Source organism: Lynx rufus, unplaced genomic scaffold (genome assembly GCF_022079265.1).
Source record: "Lynx rufus isolate CCGP_SWC_20201006 ecotype Redwood Valley unplaced genomic scaffold, mLynRuf1.p SCAF_4, whole genome shotgun sequence".
NCBI classification, from domain to species: domain Eukaryota; kingdom Metazoa; phylum Chordata; class Mammalia; order Carnivora; family Felidae; genus Lynx; species Lynx rufus.
This window is the reverse complement of record NW_025814856.1, coordinates 42930624-42951704: the sequence shown is the minus strand read 5'-3', so window position 1 is coordinate 42951704 and position 21081 is coordinate 42930624. Positions and strand designations below refer to the sequence as shown.

The following is a 21081-nucleotide window of genomic DNA, read 5'->3' as shown; positions in this document are numbered from 1 at the left end:
TACTACACAGCTGTAATCATCAAGACAGGATGGTACTGGCACAAGAACAGACACTCAGATCAATGGAACAGAATAGAGAACCCAGAAATGGACCCACAAACATATGGCCAACTAATCATTGACAAAGCAGGAAAGAATATCCAATGGAATAAAGACAGTCTCTTCAGCAAGTGGTGCTGGGAAAACTGGACAGTGGCATGCAGAAGAATGAACCTGGACCACTTTCTTACACCACACACAAAAATAAACTCAAAATGGACGACAGACCTCAATGTAAGACAGGAAGCCATCAAAATCCTTGAGGAGAAAGCAGGAAAAAACCTCTTTGATCTTGGCCACAGCAACTTCTTACTCAACACATCTCTGGAGGCAAGGGAAACAAAAGCAAAAATGAACTACTGGGACCTGATCAAAATAAAAAGCTTCTGCACAGCAAAGGAAAAAATCAGCAAAACTAAAAGGCAACTAACAAAATGGGAGAAGATATTTGTTAATGACATATCAGATAAAGGGTTAGTAACCAAAATCTATAAAGAACTTATCCAACTCAACACCCAAAAAACAAATAATCCAGTGACGAAATGGGCAAAATACATGAATAGACACTTCTCCAAGGAAGGCATCCAGATGGCCAAACGACACATGAAAACATGCTCAACATCACTCCTCATGAATACAAATCAAAACCACAATGAGATACCATCTTACACCTGTCAGAACGGCTAACATTAACAACTCAGGCAACAACAGATGTTGGTGAGGATGTGGAGAAAGAGGATCTCTTTTGCACTGGTAGGAATGCAAGCTGGGGCAGCCACTCTGTAAAACAGTATGGAGGTTCCTCAAAAAACTAAAAATAGAATTACCCTATGACCCAGCAATTGCACTACTAGGCATTTATCCAAGGGATACAGGTGTGCTGTTTCGAAGGGACACATGCACCCCCATGTTTATAGCAGCACTATTGACAATAGCCAAAGTATGGAAAGAGCCCAAATGTCCATCGATGGATGAATGGATAAAGAAGATGTGGTGTGTGTGTGTGTATATATATATACACATACATACATATATAATGGAGTATTACTTGGCAACCAAAAAGAATGAAATCTTGCCATTTGCAACTACATGGATAGAACTAGAGGGTATGATGCTAAGTGAAATTAGTCAGAGATAGACAAGTATCATATGACTTCACTCATATAAGGACTTTAAGGCACAGAACAGATGAACATAGGGAAGGGAAACAAAAATAATATAAAAACAGGGAGGGGGACAAAACAGATGAGACTCATAAATATGGAGAACGAACTGATGGTTACGGGAGGGGTTGTGGGAGGGGGGGTGGGCTAAATGGGTAAGGGGCATTAAGGAATCTACTCCTGAAATCACTGTTGCACTATATGCTAACTAATTTGGATGTAAATTTTAAAAAATAAACAATAAAACAAGTTAAAAAAATAAAAAAAATTAAATAAAAATAAATGTTTAAAAACTGCAAACTCTACAACATCCCCTTCCTCCTTCCTTACTGATGTTATGTCTTGGTTGTGGACCTGATCCAAAGAGGCCTGTGAGAGCCAAGTGTTAAATTTCCAGGAATCTTGCAAACTGGTTATTAAATAAACACAGACATCAAAAATCAAACTCCATAAACTCACAATTAAATTAATTGCATTAAAAGCAATATAGTAAAAGCTCAAAACTTCTAATTATCTTACCAGTGAGTACTATTATCTATTATCTTGAGTTTATTTACATTTATTGCATGTGTAGAGTAGAAATTCTACAGAATGGTATGTCACTGCACACCTCAACTCTATATTCAGGGTTGTCATGTTGGTAGCATGAAACTGGCAATGTTGAGAATAGTTCCACCAAAAAAACCCAGGCAAATGCTACAACTCAAAACATGATTCGTTGTTTTGCCAATTATCTAGGAATAATGTAAAAATGTTAATAATGTAGATTAAGTCACAAGTATGTCACATCAGTGCAGTTGCGTTATGAAAAGAACACACATTGTGAACTATTTTTCTGGTATTCGAAGATCTAGCAAAGCAGCACCACAGAGGGTAACAGCCTCCATGCCTGCTTCATGCAGACATGGCAAAAATGCCTAACCTTGCCGAAACTGAGCAGTGCATCGAGTCTCTGATTGCTATTTTCCAGAAATATGCTGGAAAGGAGGGTAACAATGGCATGCTCTCCAAGGCAGAGTTCCTAACCTTCAGGAACACAGAACTGGCTGCCTTCAGAAAGAACCAGAAGGACCCTACTATCCTTGACCACATGAGGAAGAAACTGGACTTCAATTCTGATCACAGATAGATTTCCAAAAATTTCTTAATCTTATTGGCAGCATGGCCAAACCTTGCCATGACTCGTTTACAAAGTCTACCCAATTATGGAAGTGAATCTGAGGGGCTCCTGGGCCTGGCCTCCAGATCACTCCCTTTCCTTCAAAGCAAACTCCCACTGCGCATCTCCTCCTCACATCCTACGCATACACTGAGCCCAGAGCATCCAATGCTCCATGCAGGCCAGTCCCGCTGGTAGGTAATAAAGCAATAGTGTTTTTCAAAGTGCAGACACACACACATACACACACACACACACACACACGCACACACACACAAGATCTAGCAAAGATGCCCTCACATTAATGATAAATAGGTAAAATTCTGACATGTATCTTCACTGTTGTTTTACTTTTGTATCACTCATTAACTCATATGAAATTATCAATTGACATTCATGCTGAACTATGCTTATGAGCTGCAAAAACAGTTTGATACAAAGCTACAGATGCAAAGTTAAGAAAACACTTGTTGGACATATTATGTATAAATAAATAAGATATAGGAAAGTTATCATAAAGAATACTATATATACTATTGTTATTTGTAAATATTGTGCTACATATCCCTTACAGCAATGAAATTTATAACACCCTTATAAATGTAGAAACATGTGGCCCCTCCCAACAGCCATTTGTTAAATATTTACCAACACACGACAATTTTGCCTTCAAACTTGAATCTCAAATCATCTGAAACGTGGATTTCCAACTTCCATTGCAGCTAGGAAGGGCCAGTGATCCTAGTTCTGATCAGGTACGCTGAAGTGAACTTGGCTGAAAGCCGCTGAGAAATATTTTATTAGTTGATAGAAAGGAAGAAATATGTGAGAAGAAAGTCCTTGCTTCTTTCTTGCCTTAGAAATTTTTTGTAGTGGTTGCCACTATGAGCTGCAGCAGCCGTCTAGTGAATGTGGAGGGGGAGATTAAGAGGGTCCCTATAGAAGTGATGTCGAACTCTGATATCATGAAGTCATTACAAACTTCCTTGGAATTACCTCTCACTGCACTTATTTTTGAGATTTATTAATCAACTCCTAGTCTGTAAATCACATTTTTATTCAGAAACTTTCTTACTTGCAGCCAAAAGCATCCTACCTGATACAATGGGGTGCACTTCTCATCTTTGGTGGTTTTCAAGAATCTCCTCCTAAACATACATAATCCTGTATCTAAGGTGCCACACACATATACTGTGTGTGTGTGTGCGCATGTGCGCAACCTTCTTCATCCTTCATCACCTCAAGATCATTTCCTTGGAGGATTCCTGACCCTATGTCTTCTGCTGTCTCTATTGTTATTATTCATTGTTATAAAATATCATCTTTTCTTTTCCAGAATTTATCTTAGTTTTATATTTTACTGTTATTTGTATAAGTATGAATAGTTAATAATTGGGCTTAACCATTCTTTTTATTAGTAATTGTATTCATTTTATTAATAATATGTCTAATCGTATGTTCTCTCCACTTATTTCTGTACTTACTGATCACTCTGCCATCCCTGAAACAACTTTTGACTTGCCTTCCAGAACACCATCTATTCTTCATTTTTTCACCAAGTGACCACTCCTTTTCAACCTCCTTTGGTGGCTTCATTTCAGCTCCTTGACTTCTTAATATTAGTGTCTCATTCATCGCACAATACTTTCATCTCCTCATTGCTTATTATGACACCCATTCCCTGTGGGACCTCATCCTACATAATTTCTTCAAATAGTATCTATGATGACAACAGCCCAGACTTTTCCTTCCAACCATAGCCTAATGGAAATCTCCACCAGGAACTCAAAATCAACATACTCAAACACAATTCCCAATCTATTCCCACTCCCCACCCAACAAAGCCTTCTACATCTACACTCGTTCCCATCCCAAGTAAGGGCCGTTTCATTTGTCCAGTTTTTCAGGCCAAGTCTATTTGACTTAACCTTAACTCATCTCTTACTGGCTCATTCTAGGGCCTATTGATAAGGAAAATCTATAAGTCTTACCTTTTTTTTTTAATTTTTTAAAATTTTCTTAACATTTATTTTATTTTTGAGACAGAGAGAGACAGAGCATGAGTGGGAAAGGGGCAGAGAAAGGGAGACACAGAATCTGAAACGGGCTCCAGGCTCTGGGCTGTCAGCACAGAGCCCGACACAGGGCTTGAACTCACGGACCGCGAGATCATGACCTGAGCCGAAGTCGGCCGCTTAACCGACTGAGCCACCCAGGCGCCCCTATAAGTCTTACCTTTAAATCAGTCAAGAATGCACCCACATCTCCCCAACTCCATCATTACTATCCTATTCCAGTCCTCCATTATCTCTCCCCTGGATTACTGCAACTGTCTTACAACCAGTTTCCCTTCTTCCTCTTTACATGTCTTTAGGCTCTTCTCGACATAATAACATTTGGCTTTTACTTTACTTGAGAAAGGAAGGCTTTGGGGCATTATGACAAACTTTTACAACAACCTTGATTAACCGCTGCATGGTTCTCTTTGACTGTCCAAGGTGATTCTGATGTAGGTTGAGGATGGTACACTGGGTGAAAATCAGAGAGGAAATAAAGTTAAAGGAGAGGAAATCCCCTTTGTGATTTTTGTCATCTCTCTTTTATTCTAGAGTTTCAGCTTGAGTGGCAACTCAAACACATTATGACTATATACATCAGCAACATGTGTTTTATATCTTGCATATTATTTCTTAGCAATATATATGACACATGGCACACAAATGCATGGTGTCTTCCCTACAAAACAACAGAAAACCACTTGAAGCTTTTTATCTACCATCATTCATGTCCAGGGCCAGTTCAATACAGCATCAGTTCTAATGTCAGAACAAGAATTTGTGTTTTGATTTATATAACTATATTTAAAGGATACTGATTTTATATTTGAGTATGCTGTACGCATTTCCTTAAATTGTCAAAATAACAATGGGGTATCATAAAATATCTACACTTTTCTTATTGAATTATAATCTTTCCCTCCCTCCTTTCCCCATTATCCTTTGCTTTTTTCCTCCCATCTCTCCCCCTCCCTTAACTCTCTGTTTGCTCCCCTCACCCCTGCCTTTCTTTCTTTCCTCTCTTGTTCTCTTGTGAAGCTGTGGACATGAGAGTGCACAGATGACAGCAGGCACCAGCATCTTCCCTGTTATACATGGGGTTCTGAGCACAGCATGCCTTTGGCCCAGGCAGGTGGGGGAACTGAGAGAAGCAGGCTAGCCATCTGGAGACGAACATATGGGTGGTGTGGCATACGTTCTCACGATTGGCGGCTGGGAGGATCAGAAATAGAACGAGGAGGTTTTACTCCTCTTAATCAAAGAAACAACAACAACAACAAAAACTTGGAAATCAAAGGGGCTACTAATACAGAGGGATCCCAGCTTAAAGGAAAAACATAGTTTTCCTAAATGTTCATACAGTGCTACCTACATAATTAAACTTTTTAAAAATTAGAAGTGTTTCATTTTTATATAAGTATTGAATGGCATTTCTCTCTTGCATCTAATTATTAGCAACAGCACCATTATCATCATTTTAATAGCTACTATAATAGCAGGTTACTAAAATACTAACCATTGGGGCACCTGGGAGGCTCAGTAGGTTGAGTGTCTGACTACTGATTTCAGCTCAGGTCATGATCCCAGGGTTGTGGGATCAAGTCCCACATCAGGTTCCATGCTGAGTGTGGAACGTGCTTAAGATTATCCCTGCCCCTCTCCCCCACTCATGCTTTCTCTTCCTCTAAAAATTAAAAATATAATAATAAAAATAAATACTAGTTGTTTAATACATTAGCTACATAAATTGTAAGATTAAAAGAATCACCATGGGATTTTTTCTTCCTTCCTGCTGACAGCCAAATTCCAACTCAGATAAAATGAAACAGAATCTTGAATAGTGGGTATAAAATAGGTACAAAATAATGAAAAAAATAGAGTTTTCTTTAAAAGGCTCTCCCAAGATTTTATTCCAATCATTAATCAACACTGGTATATCTTTACATTTTTCCTAGGCTAGGAGTCAGGAAAGCTGTATTCCAGTTCTAACTCTGATGTTTCCCAGAGCCTTGGGCACATAATTTTGTTTTGGATTCCATTTCCTCATCTCAAAAACAAAGTCATCAAAATAAAAGATCTTTACATTCAGATATTTACGATTCTAAGTTCACTATAGTTTAAAATGAATAAAGTGAATAAGAAAGAACTATTGTATTGTACACTAAACCGAATTGGGAATTATGTCAAAAATATTAAATAAGTTGCCTCAAAAACAGATTAGGGTGGCTAGTCCAATAATGGTTCCATGATGGTTACTTTATGAGCTAATCTTCGATTCTCTACAAAACTGAATGAACATGGAAGGTGAGAGACATACGTACACGAAAAAAAATGTTACATAGAATATTGGGTTCATTTCTGGACACACCACTTCCAGAGTTATCTATATTTCATCTAGACAGTGAAAGAAATAACTCAGGGAGGGATGATCAAGATTGTAAGGGGTCACAAAAGCATTTAATATAAAGACTGATTAAATAAATGAAGGAAATTATTCCTGAAGAAGGTCCAAGTCAGAATGAGAAGCATGGTGGTTCTCCTCAAATACATGAAGAAATGTTAGGTAGAAAATGAGTTGCACTTCTTTTATGTGTACTAAACAAAGACTAGTTTTTTTCCATACATATTTATGGAGTAGATATTATGTCAGACAGTAAGCCAGATGTCAAGGATCGGATATTAAATGAAAACAAATATGGAGCCTACCGTCATAGAAATTTCAGCCACAACCTAATTAATCCTAGAAATAAATGTAAAATGAAACATGAGCTAAGTATCACATAGGAGATAAGTGATCTAGTTAGTAAGGTTAGGAAGTGTTGTCCATGGAAGAAAGCATTGTAACTACAATCTAAAACATGAATAAATAAGAAGGAAATAATTTTGCAAAAACTGATTTTATGTATGCACATATGTATGTGTGCCAGAGGGTACCGATGAAGATAAGAGTTTTCAGTAGAAGGAACAGTATGTGCTAAAGTCTTATAATAGAAGGGGCATGGTCTAATTGAAAAACCAAAAAGGTGTTTGGGACATATAGGTTGAAATGAAGCTGTAAAAAGGAGCGAAAACAAACAGGATTTTATAGATCATATTAGTTGTAACGAGAATCCATGGAAGTGTTTCATGTATGAGATGAAGCATGTGATATCATTCAATATTTATTCAGATAAATTCAATGTTACGGCAATTAAAAAAGACCCAAAAGTGACTGTGGATTAATCAGTTAGGAAGTTTCCCCCTCCAGACAAGAGATAGTAAACACTTGGTCTAAACTAGTGGTGATGGCCATGGAGATGGACAGAACTGGGAAGAAATGTGGCGTGTTTAGGAATGAACAGCGACAGAATTTTTTGTTGAACTTCACAGTGAGAGAAAAGAAGGATAGCAAGGATGACTGCTGGTTTTCTGGCTTGTACAAGGAGTGGATGGTGATGTTCTTGTCTTTCAATGAGAAGATTACAATAGGGAGACCAGGTTTGGAGACTTGCACATAGAGATTTTGGGTTGAATCCTGTCACAGTGAATTTCTGTGTCATGTTTAAATGTTTAAAACCACTGAGTCCTTACACAGAGTGTAGAGAGTTAAGACACAGCTCAGTATTCATGAAAGCGAGAGTGGTGAAAAAGTCTGGGAGAGAAAGGGCAAATGAGAAAAGACCTTTTTGAAAGCAGTTTGGCGATCCTTTCTCCTGATGTTGTTTTAAACCAAGGCTGAGACAAGCATAAAAGAAGCCCTCAGCAAATATTCAGCAAGAATCCCGTGTGACATTACCCAGAGGTCTGCATTCAAGGTTAAAAGTGGTACTGGATAAAAAATAAGCTCGTCTGTGTGTTCTTTACTTGGCACTAAACCTCAGTGCCTGCTGATAATTCAAGCTGTTAATAAAAAGAGGTCAATCTTTCCCCCCACATCAACAGTGAAATAAATAAATAAATAAATAGATAGATAGATAGATAGATAGATAAATAAATCTCCATGTGAAGAAATGCATTAAGCAAAATAAGTAAAGAAAAGCTGAGAAAGGAGAAAACAAAGTCAATGAAAGCTATCGATCAGTGATGCTTAAAGAATGTAAACATTCAATAGTGAAAAGAAAACAGAAACATAATTGTAGAGGCTGTTTAATATTTGCACAGCCATCATTAGAATGCTCACTACAGTTAACATTTCTTGGAGAACCTTCTTCATAAACACAGTATGCCTACAATTTAAACGATGCTTTTTCCAGTTGTCTGAATCACTGAATAAAATAGTTCTGAATTCCCATTGACTGCTAGGACGTTTAAAAGTTATTTTATTCAAAATAGAAACCATAGGACATTGGTGAAGTTTTACTGTTGGTACACAATTCTCCTTTCAATACCTTCAAGTTTTTAAGATGTTGGTATCTGGCAGTTCACTATGCTGTGGAAAAATTATAACATGTCTTTCTCAAATATCTTGGGTTTATGACAGGAAGATATCACTAAGAAATCAATCATTCTCCAAGTTGAATCTTTTCCAATTTTCCTTCAGAAAGAGTCAGCAACATCAAGCTTTTAAAATGATTATTTCTCTGGTAGCCTATGGGCTGTTAAATCATGCAAATAATTAATTGATGTAATTAAACACATAAAGCAACACTGGCAAAATTTTGTACAGTGAAAATTAACTAGACTTTTACAATAAATAGGCAATTAATGCAAAAGAAAATAGAAATAAAGAAGTACATACTGAGATTCTGTTTTATGTGTGATATTACCACCACCAGGGAGAATTTTTTTAATTGTCCTTCTTGGTGGAAATGAGAACAAAGTAGCATAAACATTTATAGTACTAACTGATCAGTTTGGTATACTTGATGCTGAACAAAATTATTAAGTTCATTTTCTGACACATCTTCCATTAAGAAAGGACACCCACAATGGATTGCACAGAGAAAGAGGGGGGGTTCATTGGCAAAATAAAGGACAATCACAGAGCTGAAGACGTTGGCTTTAGGCAAACTCTTTTTCAACCTCTGAGCACTGGGAGATAAACTAATTGTCACCTGTCCTAGATCTTCCCCTGACCTCCTGTCAAAAGTAGCTCAGCAACCCTACTTGTTTCTATCACTATTTTACTATCCTCCATTTTTTTTAATCTATTTTTTAATGTTTAGTTTTGAGACAGAGACAGACAGAGACCAAGTGGGGAGGGGCAGAGAGAGAGGGAGACACAGAATCCAAAGCAGGCTCCAGGCTCTGAGCTGTCAGCACAGAACGTGACATGGAGCTGGAACTAACGAACCACAGGATCATGACCTGAGCCAAAGTCGGATGCTTAACGGACTGAGCCACCCAGGTCCCCCCTTATCCTCCATTCTTAGTAGCAGTCGTCCTGGTTGATATGAAACTATGTGTTCAAGATCCCTTTCCTCCAAAAGAACTACATTCTTGTCATGTTTATGATATGTCCTGTTTTCTAGAAAAATGATCACACTTTGTAGGAATCAAGTATTTCCGAAAACCAAATAAACAAACAACAACAACAACAACAACAACAACAACAACAAACCCACTCATTATGTGCCATGCACTGGACAAAGTGCTTTATATGCATTTTTTCTTATAATCTTTTAATATGCTTAGCTTATAATAAAACACCCAACAAGACTCATTGCATTCGAATGAAACACTCTTCTACTATAAAGCTTTGTTTATATCCCAAATAAGTCCACTTAACTCTACTGGTTGAAATAGTTCCAAATGACTAATTTATCAATAAATGGCTATTTGACCAAATTATTTGACTGTTTTTACTGCTGAATCTGATCAAACACATTAGCAATAGAATAGAGAAGCCAATATATTTTGATTATACATAAGAAATATTTGTTAAATTAAAAAATAGCTATCACTGCTTTACATTTGTGGTTGTAGGTGTACAGTTACTCAGCCCCATGAGAAGAAAAATATCTAAATTATACTTCTGCTTATTGCTTATGTCTGGAATCAGAACTCTGCATAGATGCTCATTAAATGAGTCAGTGAAAAAAATGTACAGCATGCCAAAAATGGAAGTGACACAAATAAATAAATATTTCAAATGACAATCCTCTAAAGCAGGGGTTATAGACTAGATTGTGTTCTTTTCAAATTTATGTATTGAGCCCAAACCTTCATTGTATTTGAAGACAGGGAATTTAGCAGACAATTAAGGTTAAATAAGGTTTAGTAAGAGGAGATTGGTAATTCCATAGGATTGATGTCCTTATATGAGAAAAAAAATGAGTAGAAGATCTCTCTCTTACCATACCCACCCTGGGATACCCTGGGAGAACACAGCAAGAAAGGGGCTATCTGCAAGGATATCTGTAAGGAGGTCTCACCAAGAACAAAATCAGTGGACATCTTGATCTCGTACATCCAAGCTCCAGAAGTGTGAGAAAGAAATCTCTGTAGTTTAAGTCGCTCACTCTGGCATTTTGTTACGGCAGCCCAAGTAGACTAATACAGTTGATAGTATAATCTTCCCCCTCATATTGATGAGACAGTTGAGGCACAGAGAAGTTAAGTATTTTTCCTGAGGTCACATAGCTAGAAGTGGCAAGGCCAGGACTTGAATTTAGGAGACTATAACTCCAGAGCCTGTGCTCTTAACTATTTAGCATGCTTTCAGGTAGCAAGTAGATAAAGGGATGCAGATACAACGAAAACATGCCATGAGAAGGAATCATAAAAAAAAAAAAAATGAGTATGAACCTGGAGAGGTAAGTAAAAGCCAAATCAGGCAGAAACTTTTTTTTTTTTTAAAAGTGTCCTATTGTCCTAACAGCACAAGGAAGCCATTGAAAGGGTTTAAGCAAGAAGGACGGTGGGGAAGGATGGGGAAATGGGACCTTGGATGAGATGTGGATTCTGAAAAGGTCACTCTGGTTACAGTACACTAGTTAAAAATATTTAAAACACTTAATCTTGACAGTAAAATAAAAATGGTCATTTAGATTCTACTTGGCTTTTTTTTTCTTTTCAATGAGTCAGTTCACTGCCTGACACAACGTTAAAAAGGTAGAACTGTGCTAATAAGGCGAAGAGGTGAAACTTCTCCAAAGAGAGTTAGAAATGTGAGGTTTGCCTACTTAAGAATCTCGGGTGCAGGTAAACACAGTGCATTCTCCCCCCATTGTTATCAAAACAAATCACCACAAAATTAGTGGCTTAAAACAAAAGAAATTTATGAGCTGACTGTTCTGTAGCTTCCCAAGGCCAGTAAAGTATGTCTGGGCTGACTGCATTAGTGCCATACGGTCATAGGAATGAAGTCCCTACTTCACTACTGACATGGGTCATTCTCACCTTCTAGAGACCTTATTTCCAGGCTACTTACTGACTCCCATAAAGTCAATAATGATGAATCTTTGAATCTCTGGATTCTTTTCTCTCTGCCTCATCTTTCTTCCCTGTGGGGAATAAGCTTAGGAATCCCCCGGACTTACACCAATGGGTTGTTAACAAGGCACCTTTTCTTTTGTTAATTAATCATCTCTGCTCTAGGCAGCATATAGCCCTATTTACCTGCTTACCTAATTTGGTCCTTCCTTCCTGTGAAAGCCCCTTTCTATAGTACTAAATTGGGGGGCGTTTTCACCCTGAACGCCTAATCTTGCTTACCTCATATATGTTTGTATTGGGGGACTTTGCCCTGTCTCTATCCTGGGTGTCTTTGCATACCCCTCTCTATCCTGGGTGCCTTTTCACCCTCTGATCTATCTTGGGGTCCTGATCTTTTTAAACCAAAATCAGGTTTGAGCATCCTATGGCTTTGTACTTCTTTATGCCTTGTTAACCACTGGTGTAAGCCTGGGACATTCCTAAGCTTACTCCCCACACTACCCCACTCTTCTGCCTGAATATTCTGCAGTGGTCCTTTGCTTTTAGGGTCCCCATGTGATTACAGTGGACCCACCCTGATAATCTCAAATTACCTCCCCAAATTGAGATAAGTTGGCCAGTAATCTTAGTTCCATCTGCAAAATCGCTATACAACAGTACTAGATTGGTGTTTGATTGAGTAAACAGAAAAATAAATCTAGGGGGACATCTTTAGGATTCTGAATATCATACATGGTCCCCGTTTTCTATACACATATACCTTAGAATTAATCATATAAGCATGAAGGATGTTCTTGGACTGACCTTTTGCTTAATTTTAGTTATTCTAAATATTTTTTTTTTATTCTTTCTTTAGTCATAAAACAAGAGTCATAGAAAAACATATTCCCTTGAAAGAAATCTAATGCTAGGGGAGTATATGTCATTACATTTGGAGCCAGTATATATGAATACAGATTGAAAGCATAGAAATAAATTTCTTAATATGATAAATTAAGATATTCTACTCATTCCAATTATCTTTCCAGCAACTCATCATTCCTCAGGATTTCATTTTGCTATTTCAGATACAAATGACATATTTTAATTCAGTCAAACCAGCATTAATAATTTCTTAGCAAAATATGACAAAAATCAAATACACTTTAGATGATGGATGATGGAGCCTGGCAGTACAAACAAATTCTGATTTCACTTATTTTACTATCTATGGCAATACCTCTAGCAATGAAGGGAACAAGGGTATGTCATGGTAAACATCTGTGTCCTAAAGGAAGGAATAATTAGTCAGTATTGGTATTTTGTGTGAGTATTCATGCTTCATCTAAATCAATCTTTGCAAAAATATTAGGTGCTTCAGAGATGCCCTTAAGGCAGCTACCACACAATATCTCTGATTTTGAAGGAGTTAATGTGTATCCCTTAGAAAATAGCTTATCTGAAGGTAACTGAGGTATTTGAGAAAACATTGCTCTCAAATAGAATAAATATGGATAAAAACCAAAAGTGACATTTAATCCCAAATTCAGATAAAAGAATAAATTAAGTATTATTTAATGGACTTCAAATCTATACTACTTTCCCCCTAGGAAAAAAATAATCAGGTAAGATTTAGTAAACAACTAAATATCTTACTAATTTCAAACGGCTTTGAAAAATAAGTGAACACTACAACAACTAATAGGAAACTCATTTTTCTTTCCAAAAACAGAAACAATAAATCTAGGAGCCAGTATGAATTGTAATTTTTCAATTTGCCCTATCGTGCTCCCAAAGTCATATGTCTCCATGTTCAAAGCAATCAACATCTCTATGCTCTCTGTAAGGGGTCAGAAATAATGCAGAGGGCATGCTAATTACATGGTCATTATAGAATGTACAACATGTTGATTGATTACTAGACACTATTGTCTATGCAAATAAGGAGCTGAAGGCCAGAAGTTATGAAACACAAGAATGAAAATGAGGTCAAGAATCCCACATGAGTCTCCTTAACTCTGACTCTTTAACCAGTAAGTGGGGAGGTTATGGATTGAGATGTGTTTCATTTTTGAGTTCATGTTAAATACACAGTGTAACTAAGAGAGCACCAACTTGTTTCTTACATATTATATGAACATTGTATTTAAGAATAAATATTTAGAAAGCAGTTAGTTAGTGGTGGCATAGAAGGAAAATGTCTTTATCCTCAGCCAAATCCTTGTTACTTCTATGCTGCTTTAGAAAAAAATCTATAACTTCAACCATCAACTCCAAAGTCTATTTCCAAAACAGCAGGTGGTTTCTGAGCATACATTGCCTACAATTCTTTTAGAAAGTCCAAATGCAGTCACATCTACCTTGCATTTACAGACTCACTCATCTTGCATAATACAACTACTTAACACTGAGAAATGCAGGGATAACTGACAATATATGTTTCCTGATACACACTGAAGTTTATATTTTTGAACTTAAAAAGTGTAGGTCAATTTACCAATATTTTGATGAACAGTGTACATCCAATATACCTCACAGACTGTATCTATTAGGTGTAACGGAAGTTGTTTGTTCCAAGTCTTACCCATGAGGCTGAAATTATATATAAACATATATATATGTGTGTCATTTAAATGAAATTCAAACACAAGAAGACCCAATGAGCAATGCTTGCATCCTACAAAGAATTTAATAACACCACTGGAGCCAACCACTTTATAATGTATATGGGCCTCAGTTGTCTCAGAGTTCAGAATAAATCAAGGGAGTAGACTGCTATTTATGCCTTCTTCAATCTTCAGACACGCTGAGGAGAATAGCTACCTTTACTCAGACCATTTCTCAAGCTGTTAATTCCCTTAAAAAACAGGACTGTGAAAAATGATACAGAACGTGAATAAGCACAATCCTGCAACACCATTTTCTAAAATAGGTAGGACTGCATTTAAGGAGTAAAAAAGTTACAGTGTGTAAGTCTCCTCTAACGTTTCCAAATGTGACATCATTGCTTATTAGTGGATTAAATAAATTTATGGCTATATCACTAACTGGGCAAAATTTTGTAGGAAATTATACAAAGGGGAGGTAAAGGTGTACTTGTTAGAAGAAAATGAAAAGAAATGTGTTTTCTTAGTTTTAGTGTAAAATAACTCAGATTCCTAAACATTCTCTGTCAAAGTTTGGGGATATATTCTATATATGCTAACAATTTTAAAGATAGTTTGATGATGTCATTAAGCAAAACCTCTTTAGAGAAAATCATTTTTTGATTTAAATCCTGGCTTTACCATTTACTAAGAATGTGATATAAAGTTATAAATATGGATAATAAAATATTTGTTTGTGGAACTCTTTAGGGAATTAAATTAGGTAATATACAAGGAGAATTTAATAGAATGCTTGTTATATACTAGGCATGCAATAGTGTTAGCTAGTCATATTGAGAGACATAGAAACAAAGCAATTTTAAGACAATAACAGCTAGGTACTAGAGTCGACAGCAAATTTTCACATTGATGCTATTTTGTGTGTGTGTATTTTATATTTATTTCATTTAGGAATTATAAGCTGTATACCCTTGAAAGGACTTTAGACAAATGAGAAAATAAAACAGGAGAAGATAGACTCAATATTACTAAAATCACAATGGACTATTCTCTCTTTCCTACTTACCTTTGCACATAGTATATAAGTGTATAGTGTATAAGTAATCCTTGATTAATAAATAAAGGGCTGAAAAAGTGAGTGGATGTATGTATGCATAAATTAAAAACATTCTGGATCATCTGAAAGACACAGAAGGATTGTACTATCAAGAACTAGTGAGCAGATTGTCATATTCTGGCAATAATTCTAAAGGTAAAGAAAAGTAGAACAACAACAACAACAAAAAATGTTTAGTTATCTGCTTTTCTTTTCTGCTACAGGAAAGAAAACAGTCAATTTCCCCTGGCATTAAATGTGAACAGAATTTAGACAGCAAAAGGCTTCTAGTTTCTTCTCCTGGTTTTGCCACTACATAACCATGTGACTTCAATCTCCTCCCCGTTTTAGATTCCTCAGTTGTAAAATGAAAGGGTAGGACAAGGGTACTCCTACAGTTCCTTTTACCTTCAATTTTAAGTAACTTAGATGAAAAAAAAACAAAACTGTCTAAAGCCAATGTATCCAGTAGTAGGAGTGGATTATCTTGTTAAAAATGCCACCTAACTAAGTCAAATCTATTGTACGCTAATGGGATATAATTTGTGATTCTGAGACCCTGGCCACAGCTAATGACACAGGATTATTCACTCATTGGTTAACTGCAGGCAATGGAACTCAGACTGGATACAATCAGACTGACTTCAAATCCCAGCTCTTACTACTTACTAGCTGTGGCCAGATAATCTATCTGTTCCTCCTCATCCTCATCTCTTAATAAGAGAATAATAATAGCATATATTTCTTAAGTTTGTTTTAAGGGTTTAATGAGTCATTGTCATGTGTTCAGGAATTAGCATGTTACAATAGTTATGTGGCGTAAGTTAGCACCAACAGATGCTACTAGTAAGGAAGCTCAGAGTTCATTAGAGGAGTATTCCAGAAAATGGATGGACAGCTGATTTGTGTCTTTAAGCTTATCCTATTGGACAACTCCCTTGATGGCATGAACTATGCCTTTATTTGCTTTTCAACACTAATTCACAACAGATATTTTCAATGCTACATCTGTGTCCCAGGAATGTAAACACACAGATGATGGGTTAGTAAGCAAATTGAATATAGGCCCTGCCCTCAAAGATCTTGAGTTGGATAGAAATGAACAAAATAGTCTATGGCCATACCACCCCGAATGCGCCCGATCTTGTCTGATATCGGAAGCTAAGCAGGGTTGGGCCTGGTTAGTACTTGGATGGGAGAAATGCACAAAATAATCCAACAGGTAAATGCCTTAATTACATTAGATTACTTCATTTGTTTTACATGAGTAGTAAATACAGGAGATTATAACCAATTTTCTGCTTATAAATATTTAAGAAGATACACAGTAAAAACAAATTAATTCTTTAATACGGATACACGTGTCACTTAAACTAATACAATGCATGGCTCTGCCCTCTGCCTTCATATTTTTTCTAAGGAAGTTAACTTGGGCTACCTCCTTCAAGATGGCCTTGGGAAACCACTTTGGAATACTAAAGTTGGGTATTTTTCCATTCAAACAACACTACTCAACACTGTTCTATATACTAGGGATACTTAAATGAACAAGTCAGAAAAGATTCTTATTCTTGAGAAACTTGTGTACTATTTTGGAAAGACAGACAATTAAGTAGCAAATAAATAAATACATAAATATGAAAAGCTACTTATAGTAAACATACTTTGCAATTTAAAAATAGGTCATTGATGATACAGAATCATGTGCATTGGTAGCTGTATTAGGTTGAGTGGTTAAGAAATAAGTCTCTTGAAGGAAGTGGCATTTAAAATGGAAGCTGACTGATGAAAAGCAGCTATTAGTGAGAGGCACTCACTGAGGAAGAGAATCCCAGACAGAGAAAGAAGCTAGTGCAAAGGCCTGGAAGTAGAAATAGCATGTTGTAGCAAGAGAAAACTCAGTGAGGCTGGAATGCACTAGTCAAGAAGTAGGAAGAAAGCGGTTTCTGGTTGTGCCCACTGCTCCTTGCCAGGTCTGGTCCCCTCTCTGCCTGGACAAAGGTAGGACAAGTGCTAGGACCCAGCACCCGAGCACCGCTCCCACTGTTAGCATGTTCCCCACTATTGCCTCTGGAACTTCGCCCAATCTCCTAACCACCCCCATTCTTTTAGGGTCCTATCTCCCTGAATCCACTGCAGTGCCTATATCCCCTGCACCCCCAAAGCCCTTGCCTACCGCTGGTGACTTCCCAGTGGAAGTTCTTTCCCTCCCTCCATGTCCCACACAGTGATGAGGGTCTCCCCTGGGAGTGCTAGACACTGAAATAACCAAAGGACAGTAGGGTCCCCTAGACTGACCCCTGAAAATGTCACTGGCAAATGGCAGGGGAGATATGCCAAATGTCCTGCTTTACCCTATATTTTGTTATCTTCCAATGGCCAATTGCCAAATGGCCTCCAACTAGACTACTTAAACAGCTGACTTTGACTTTCATCAACAGAGATTTCCTGTAGAGATCCCCAAATCAAACTCCGGAAGGCCCTCCTGAAAAGATACCAGCTTAAGACCTAAACAATGCCAGGAAATGTGACTTTCATCACAATCTTTCCAACTATCATCAACATTTGCGATCACTGCCAAGACCACAGTGGTATGTACAGTGTGGAGATGCCCCAGAGACATACAACATCAGCAGCCATCAACCTTAGGAACAGACCGCAGTAACAGTGGGTGTGGAGAGAAGAGAGCTTCTTTCTACCTCATGGCTCCAGGTCTTGGCTTCTTAGTACTATGGGGACCTCAGGATAGGGTGTCATTTGTATTCTGCACAGTGTCCTCTGGCTGACTTCGAGATCTTCAATTCAAGGTGAAGATACAGCCTAGGCTGCAAAGAACCACCCCATGCCCGAGGTGATGGTTTTAGAGTGAGTGGTAGTTTCTAATGCACACAAAAGCCTTGGCATCAGTAGCCTGAGACTGGGCTCAGTTCTTCCTCTCCTACCACTTGCAGCTGTATAACAAGCACACGCTGACTTGTGGAGGAAGAGGGCAAGGAGACAATGTGCAAAAGAATGGACCAACTACTTTTGCATCATGAAGAAGAAATATGCCTTGGGCTCTATAGAAGCAGGAGACTGTGGTCCTTCCTGGAGCACACATGAAGATCAGGGAAGAGACTCGCTGAAAGAAAGAGGGGGAGAAAGAGAAAGAAACAGAGAGCGAGAGAGAGAGAGTGAGAGCAAGAGGAAGAAAGAAAGAAAGAAAGAAAGAAAGAAAGAAAGGAATAGATAATATAGATATATAGATAGATGATATAGATATAGATGATTAGATATAGATATAGATATAGATATAGATATAGATATAGATATAGATATAGATACAGATATAGTTTTTTTGAGAGAGAGAGGGAGAGAGGAGGAGGAGCAGGGGAGAGAGAATAATCTCAAGCAGGCTCCACAAACAGCACAGAGCCCACTGCAGAGCTCTACTCTGGGTGAGATCTCAAGACTGTGAGATCAGGACCTGAGCCAAAATCAAGAGTCAGAGACTTAACAGACTGAACCACCCAGGCACCCTAGGAAATACCTTCCTATTATGATAAACTCCTAGATAATCAGGATAATTATGTGTAATAAGTACCCCACTCAAAGTGACTTAAGAAAACCTACAGTGGAACAGGCTCATATGCTTAAAATCCCAGAAGTAGATTTGGGGGCGGGCGGGGGAGGAGAAGGAGAATAAAAAGAGGAGGAGGAAGACAAAGAAGCTGTTTTTTAAATCGTTTTTTTTCTCCAGATGCTCAAAGAATGGTAAGACTCCGTTTCTCTCCATATTGTGGCTGTGCTTTCATTGTATTGGTTTTCTTTTCTCTAATCAGGGCCTAGACTGACAGCTGAAGCCTTACTTTCTGCTCCAACCTCCTTAGCAACTGATCCCATTAGCAAGGAATGAGTCTTATTGGACTAACTTGGATCCTACACTCATCTCTGAACTAAGCATTATAACTGTGGGTTCAAATATGCCCTTCAGATTGGGGTCACTCGACTCTGTCTGAAAAAGATCAAGAGAACTTTCTGCCCTCCAACACACAACTACATCACATGAAGTGAGCAGAAGAAAGGAGGTTGAATGTTCAGTAGGTACAGACCACAGATGATCCACTCCCCACAGCCCCCCATTCCCGACCACACACATACTCTCACACGCTCACAGCCCCATAGGAAATGACTACCTCTCTGGGTCCTTCAATATAGTCTCAGGACCAGAAGAATGCAATTTGACCTGAGAAGCATTGAGAAAGTGCTCGGTGACATTTAACAACCACTTGCAAACAAATGGTGTCTAAGGAGCAGGAAGAGAGCTGGCAGCAATAGAAGGAAGAATGAAAATGATACAAAAGCTGTATGAGGTAGGGGCACCTGGGTGGCTATGTCAGTTAAGCATCAGACATTGGCTCAGGCCATGATCTCGTGGTTCATGAGTTTGAGCCCTGCCTCTGGCCCTGTGCTGACAGCTCAGAGCCTAGAGACTGCTTCGGATTCTATGTCTCCCTCTTTCTCTTCCCCTCCCTGCCTGGTGCTCTGTCTCTCTCTCTCTCCCTCAAAAATAAAGAAACATTTAATAAATAAATAAATAAATAAATAAATAAATAAATAAATATTATATGAGGTAGAGAGTGTAGATTTATTCTAAGTGAAATGCATAGCCACCAAAAGTTTTTAAGCAGAGAAAGGACTATCTGATATGTGATTCAAGAACACTTTTCTGTGAATTAAGAAAGGATTACAAAGTAGGAAGGAAACCATTAGCAAGTTGTTTTGGTGCTTTAGGCAACTTATGGTAGTGATTGTATTGGAAATTTTGAAAACAGAAAGATTTGGGATTTATTTTAAAGGTAAAGTCCATAGGAATTGCTGATGCATTGAATGCATGTGGTAAGAAAAAAAAAGAAATTAAGTGTAATTATGAGAATTCTGCTTAAGAAATGAAACAGAAGATGTTTTTATCCAATTAGATAATGACTTACTTGGAGAGGAACAGATTGGGTATATAGACCAGCTGCTGACAAGCTTTCTGTAAAGGGCCAGACAATAAATATTGCAATATTTGCAGACCATACAGTCTTGGTGCAACTATTAATTCTACACTTCAGTGTGAAATTGTCTGTAGACAACATGTAAATAAACGGTGTGATCATATTCCAAATTTTTTTCTTAGAATTATTAGGAAGGTCAGATTTTATTAAAACTGTAGTTTGCCAAAACCTGATATAGACAAAAAAAATTGTTCAGGTCATATTAAGTTTGAAATGCCCACCAGACTTCCAAATGGAAGTGCAAGGCTGGGTATACAATTTTAGAGTTCTGAGGAGAGGTCAAGAATTGAGGCCAATAATTGGGATGTAGCAGCATTTCAATGTATTGAATTAGAGCCCCAATGGTGAACATACAGATGAGAAAAAAAGAGAGCGAGAGAGACTCAAGGATAAAGGAAACGCTCCAATATTTGAAATGTTGAGGTCAAGAAGAAGAGATCAGGGGCACCTGGGTGGCTCAGTTGGTTAAGCATCCAACTTCAGCTCAGGTAATGATCTCGCGGTCTGTGATTTTGAGCCCCTCATCGGGCTCTGTGCTGAGAGCTCAGAGCCTAGAGCCTGCTTTGGATTCTGTGTCTCCCACTCTC

General features: G+C 37.8%; 2 pseudogenes; both read left to right on the top strand.

The window, feature by feature from the left end:
- The first annotated feature begins 2106 nt into the window (after positions 1–2106).
- LOC124523209 (protein S100-A11-like) lies at positions 2107–2417 on the top strand (annotated as a pseudogene).
- Positions 2418–7702: 5285 nt separating this feature from the next.
- Positions 7703–21081, top strand: part of LOC124523353 (atlastin-1-like) — a 135871-nt pseudogene continuing 122492 nt past the window's right edge.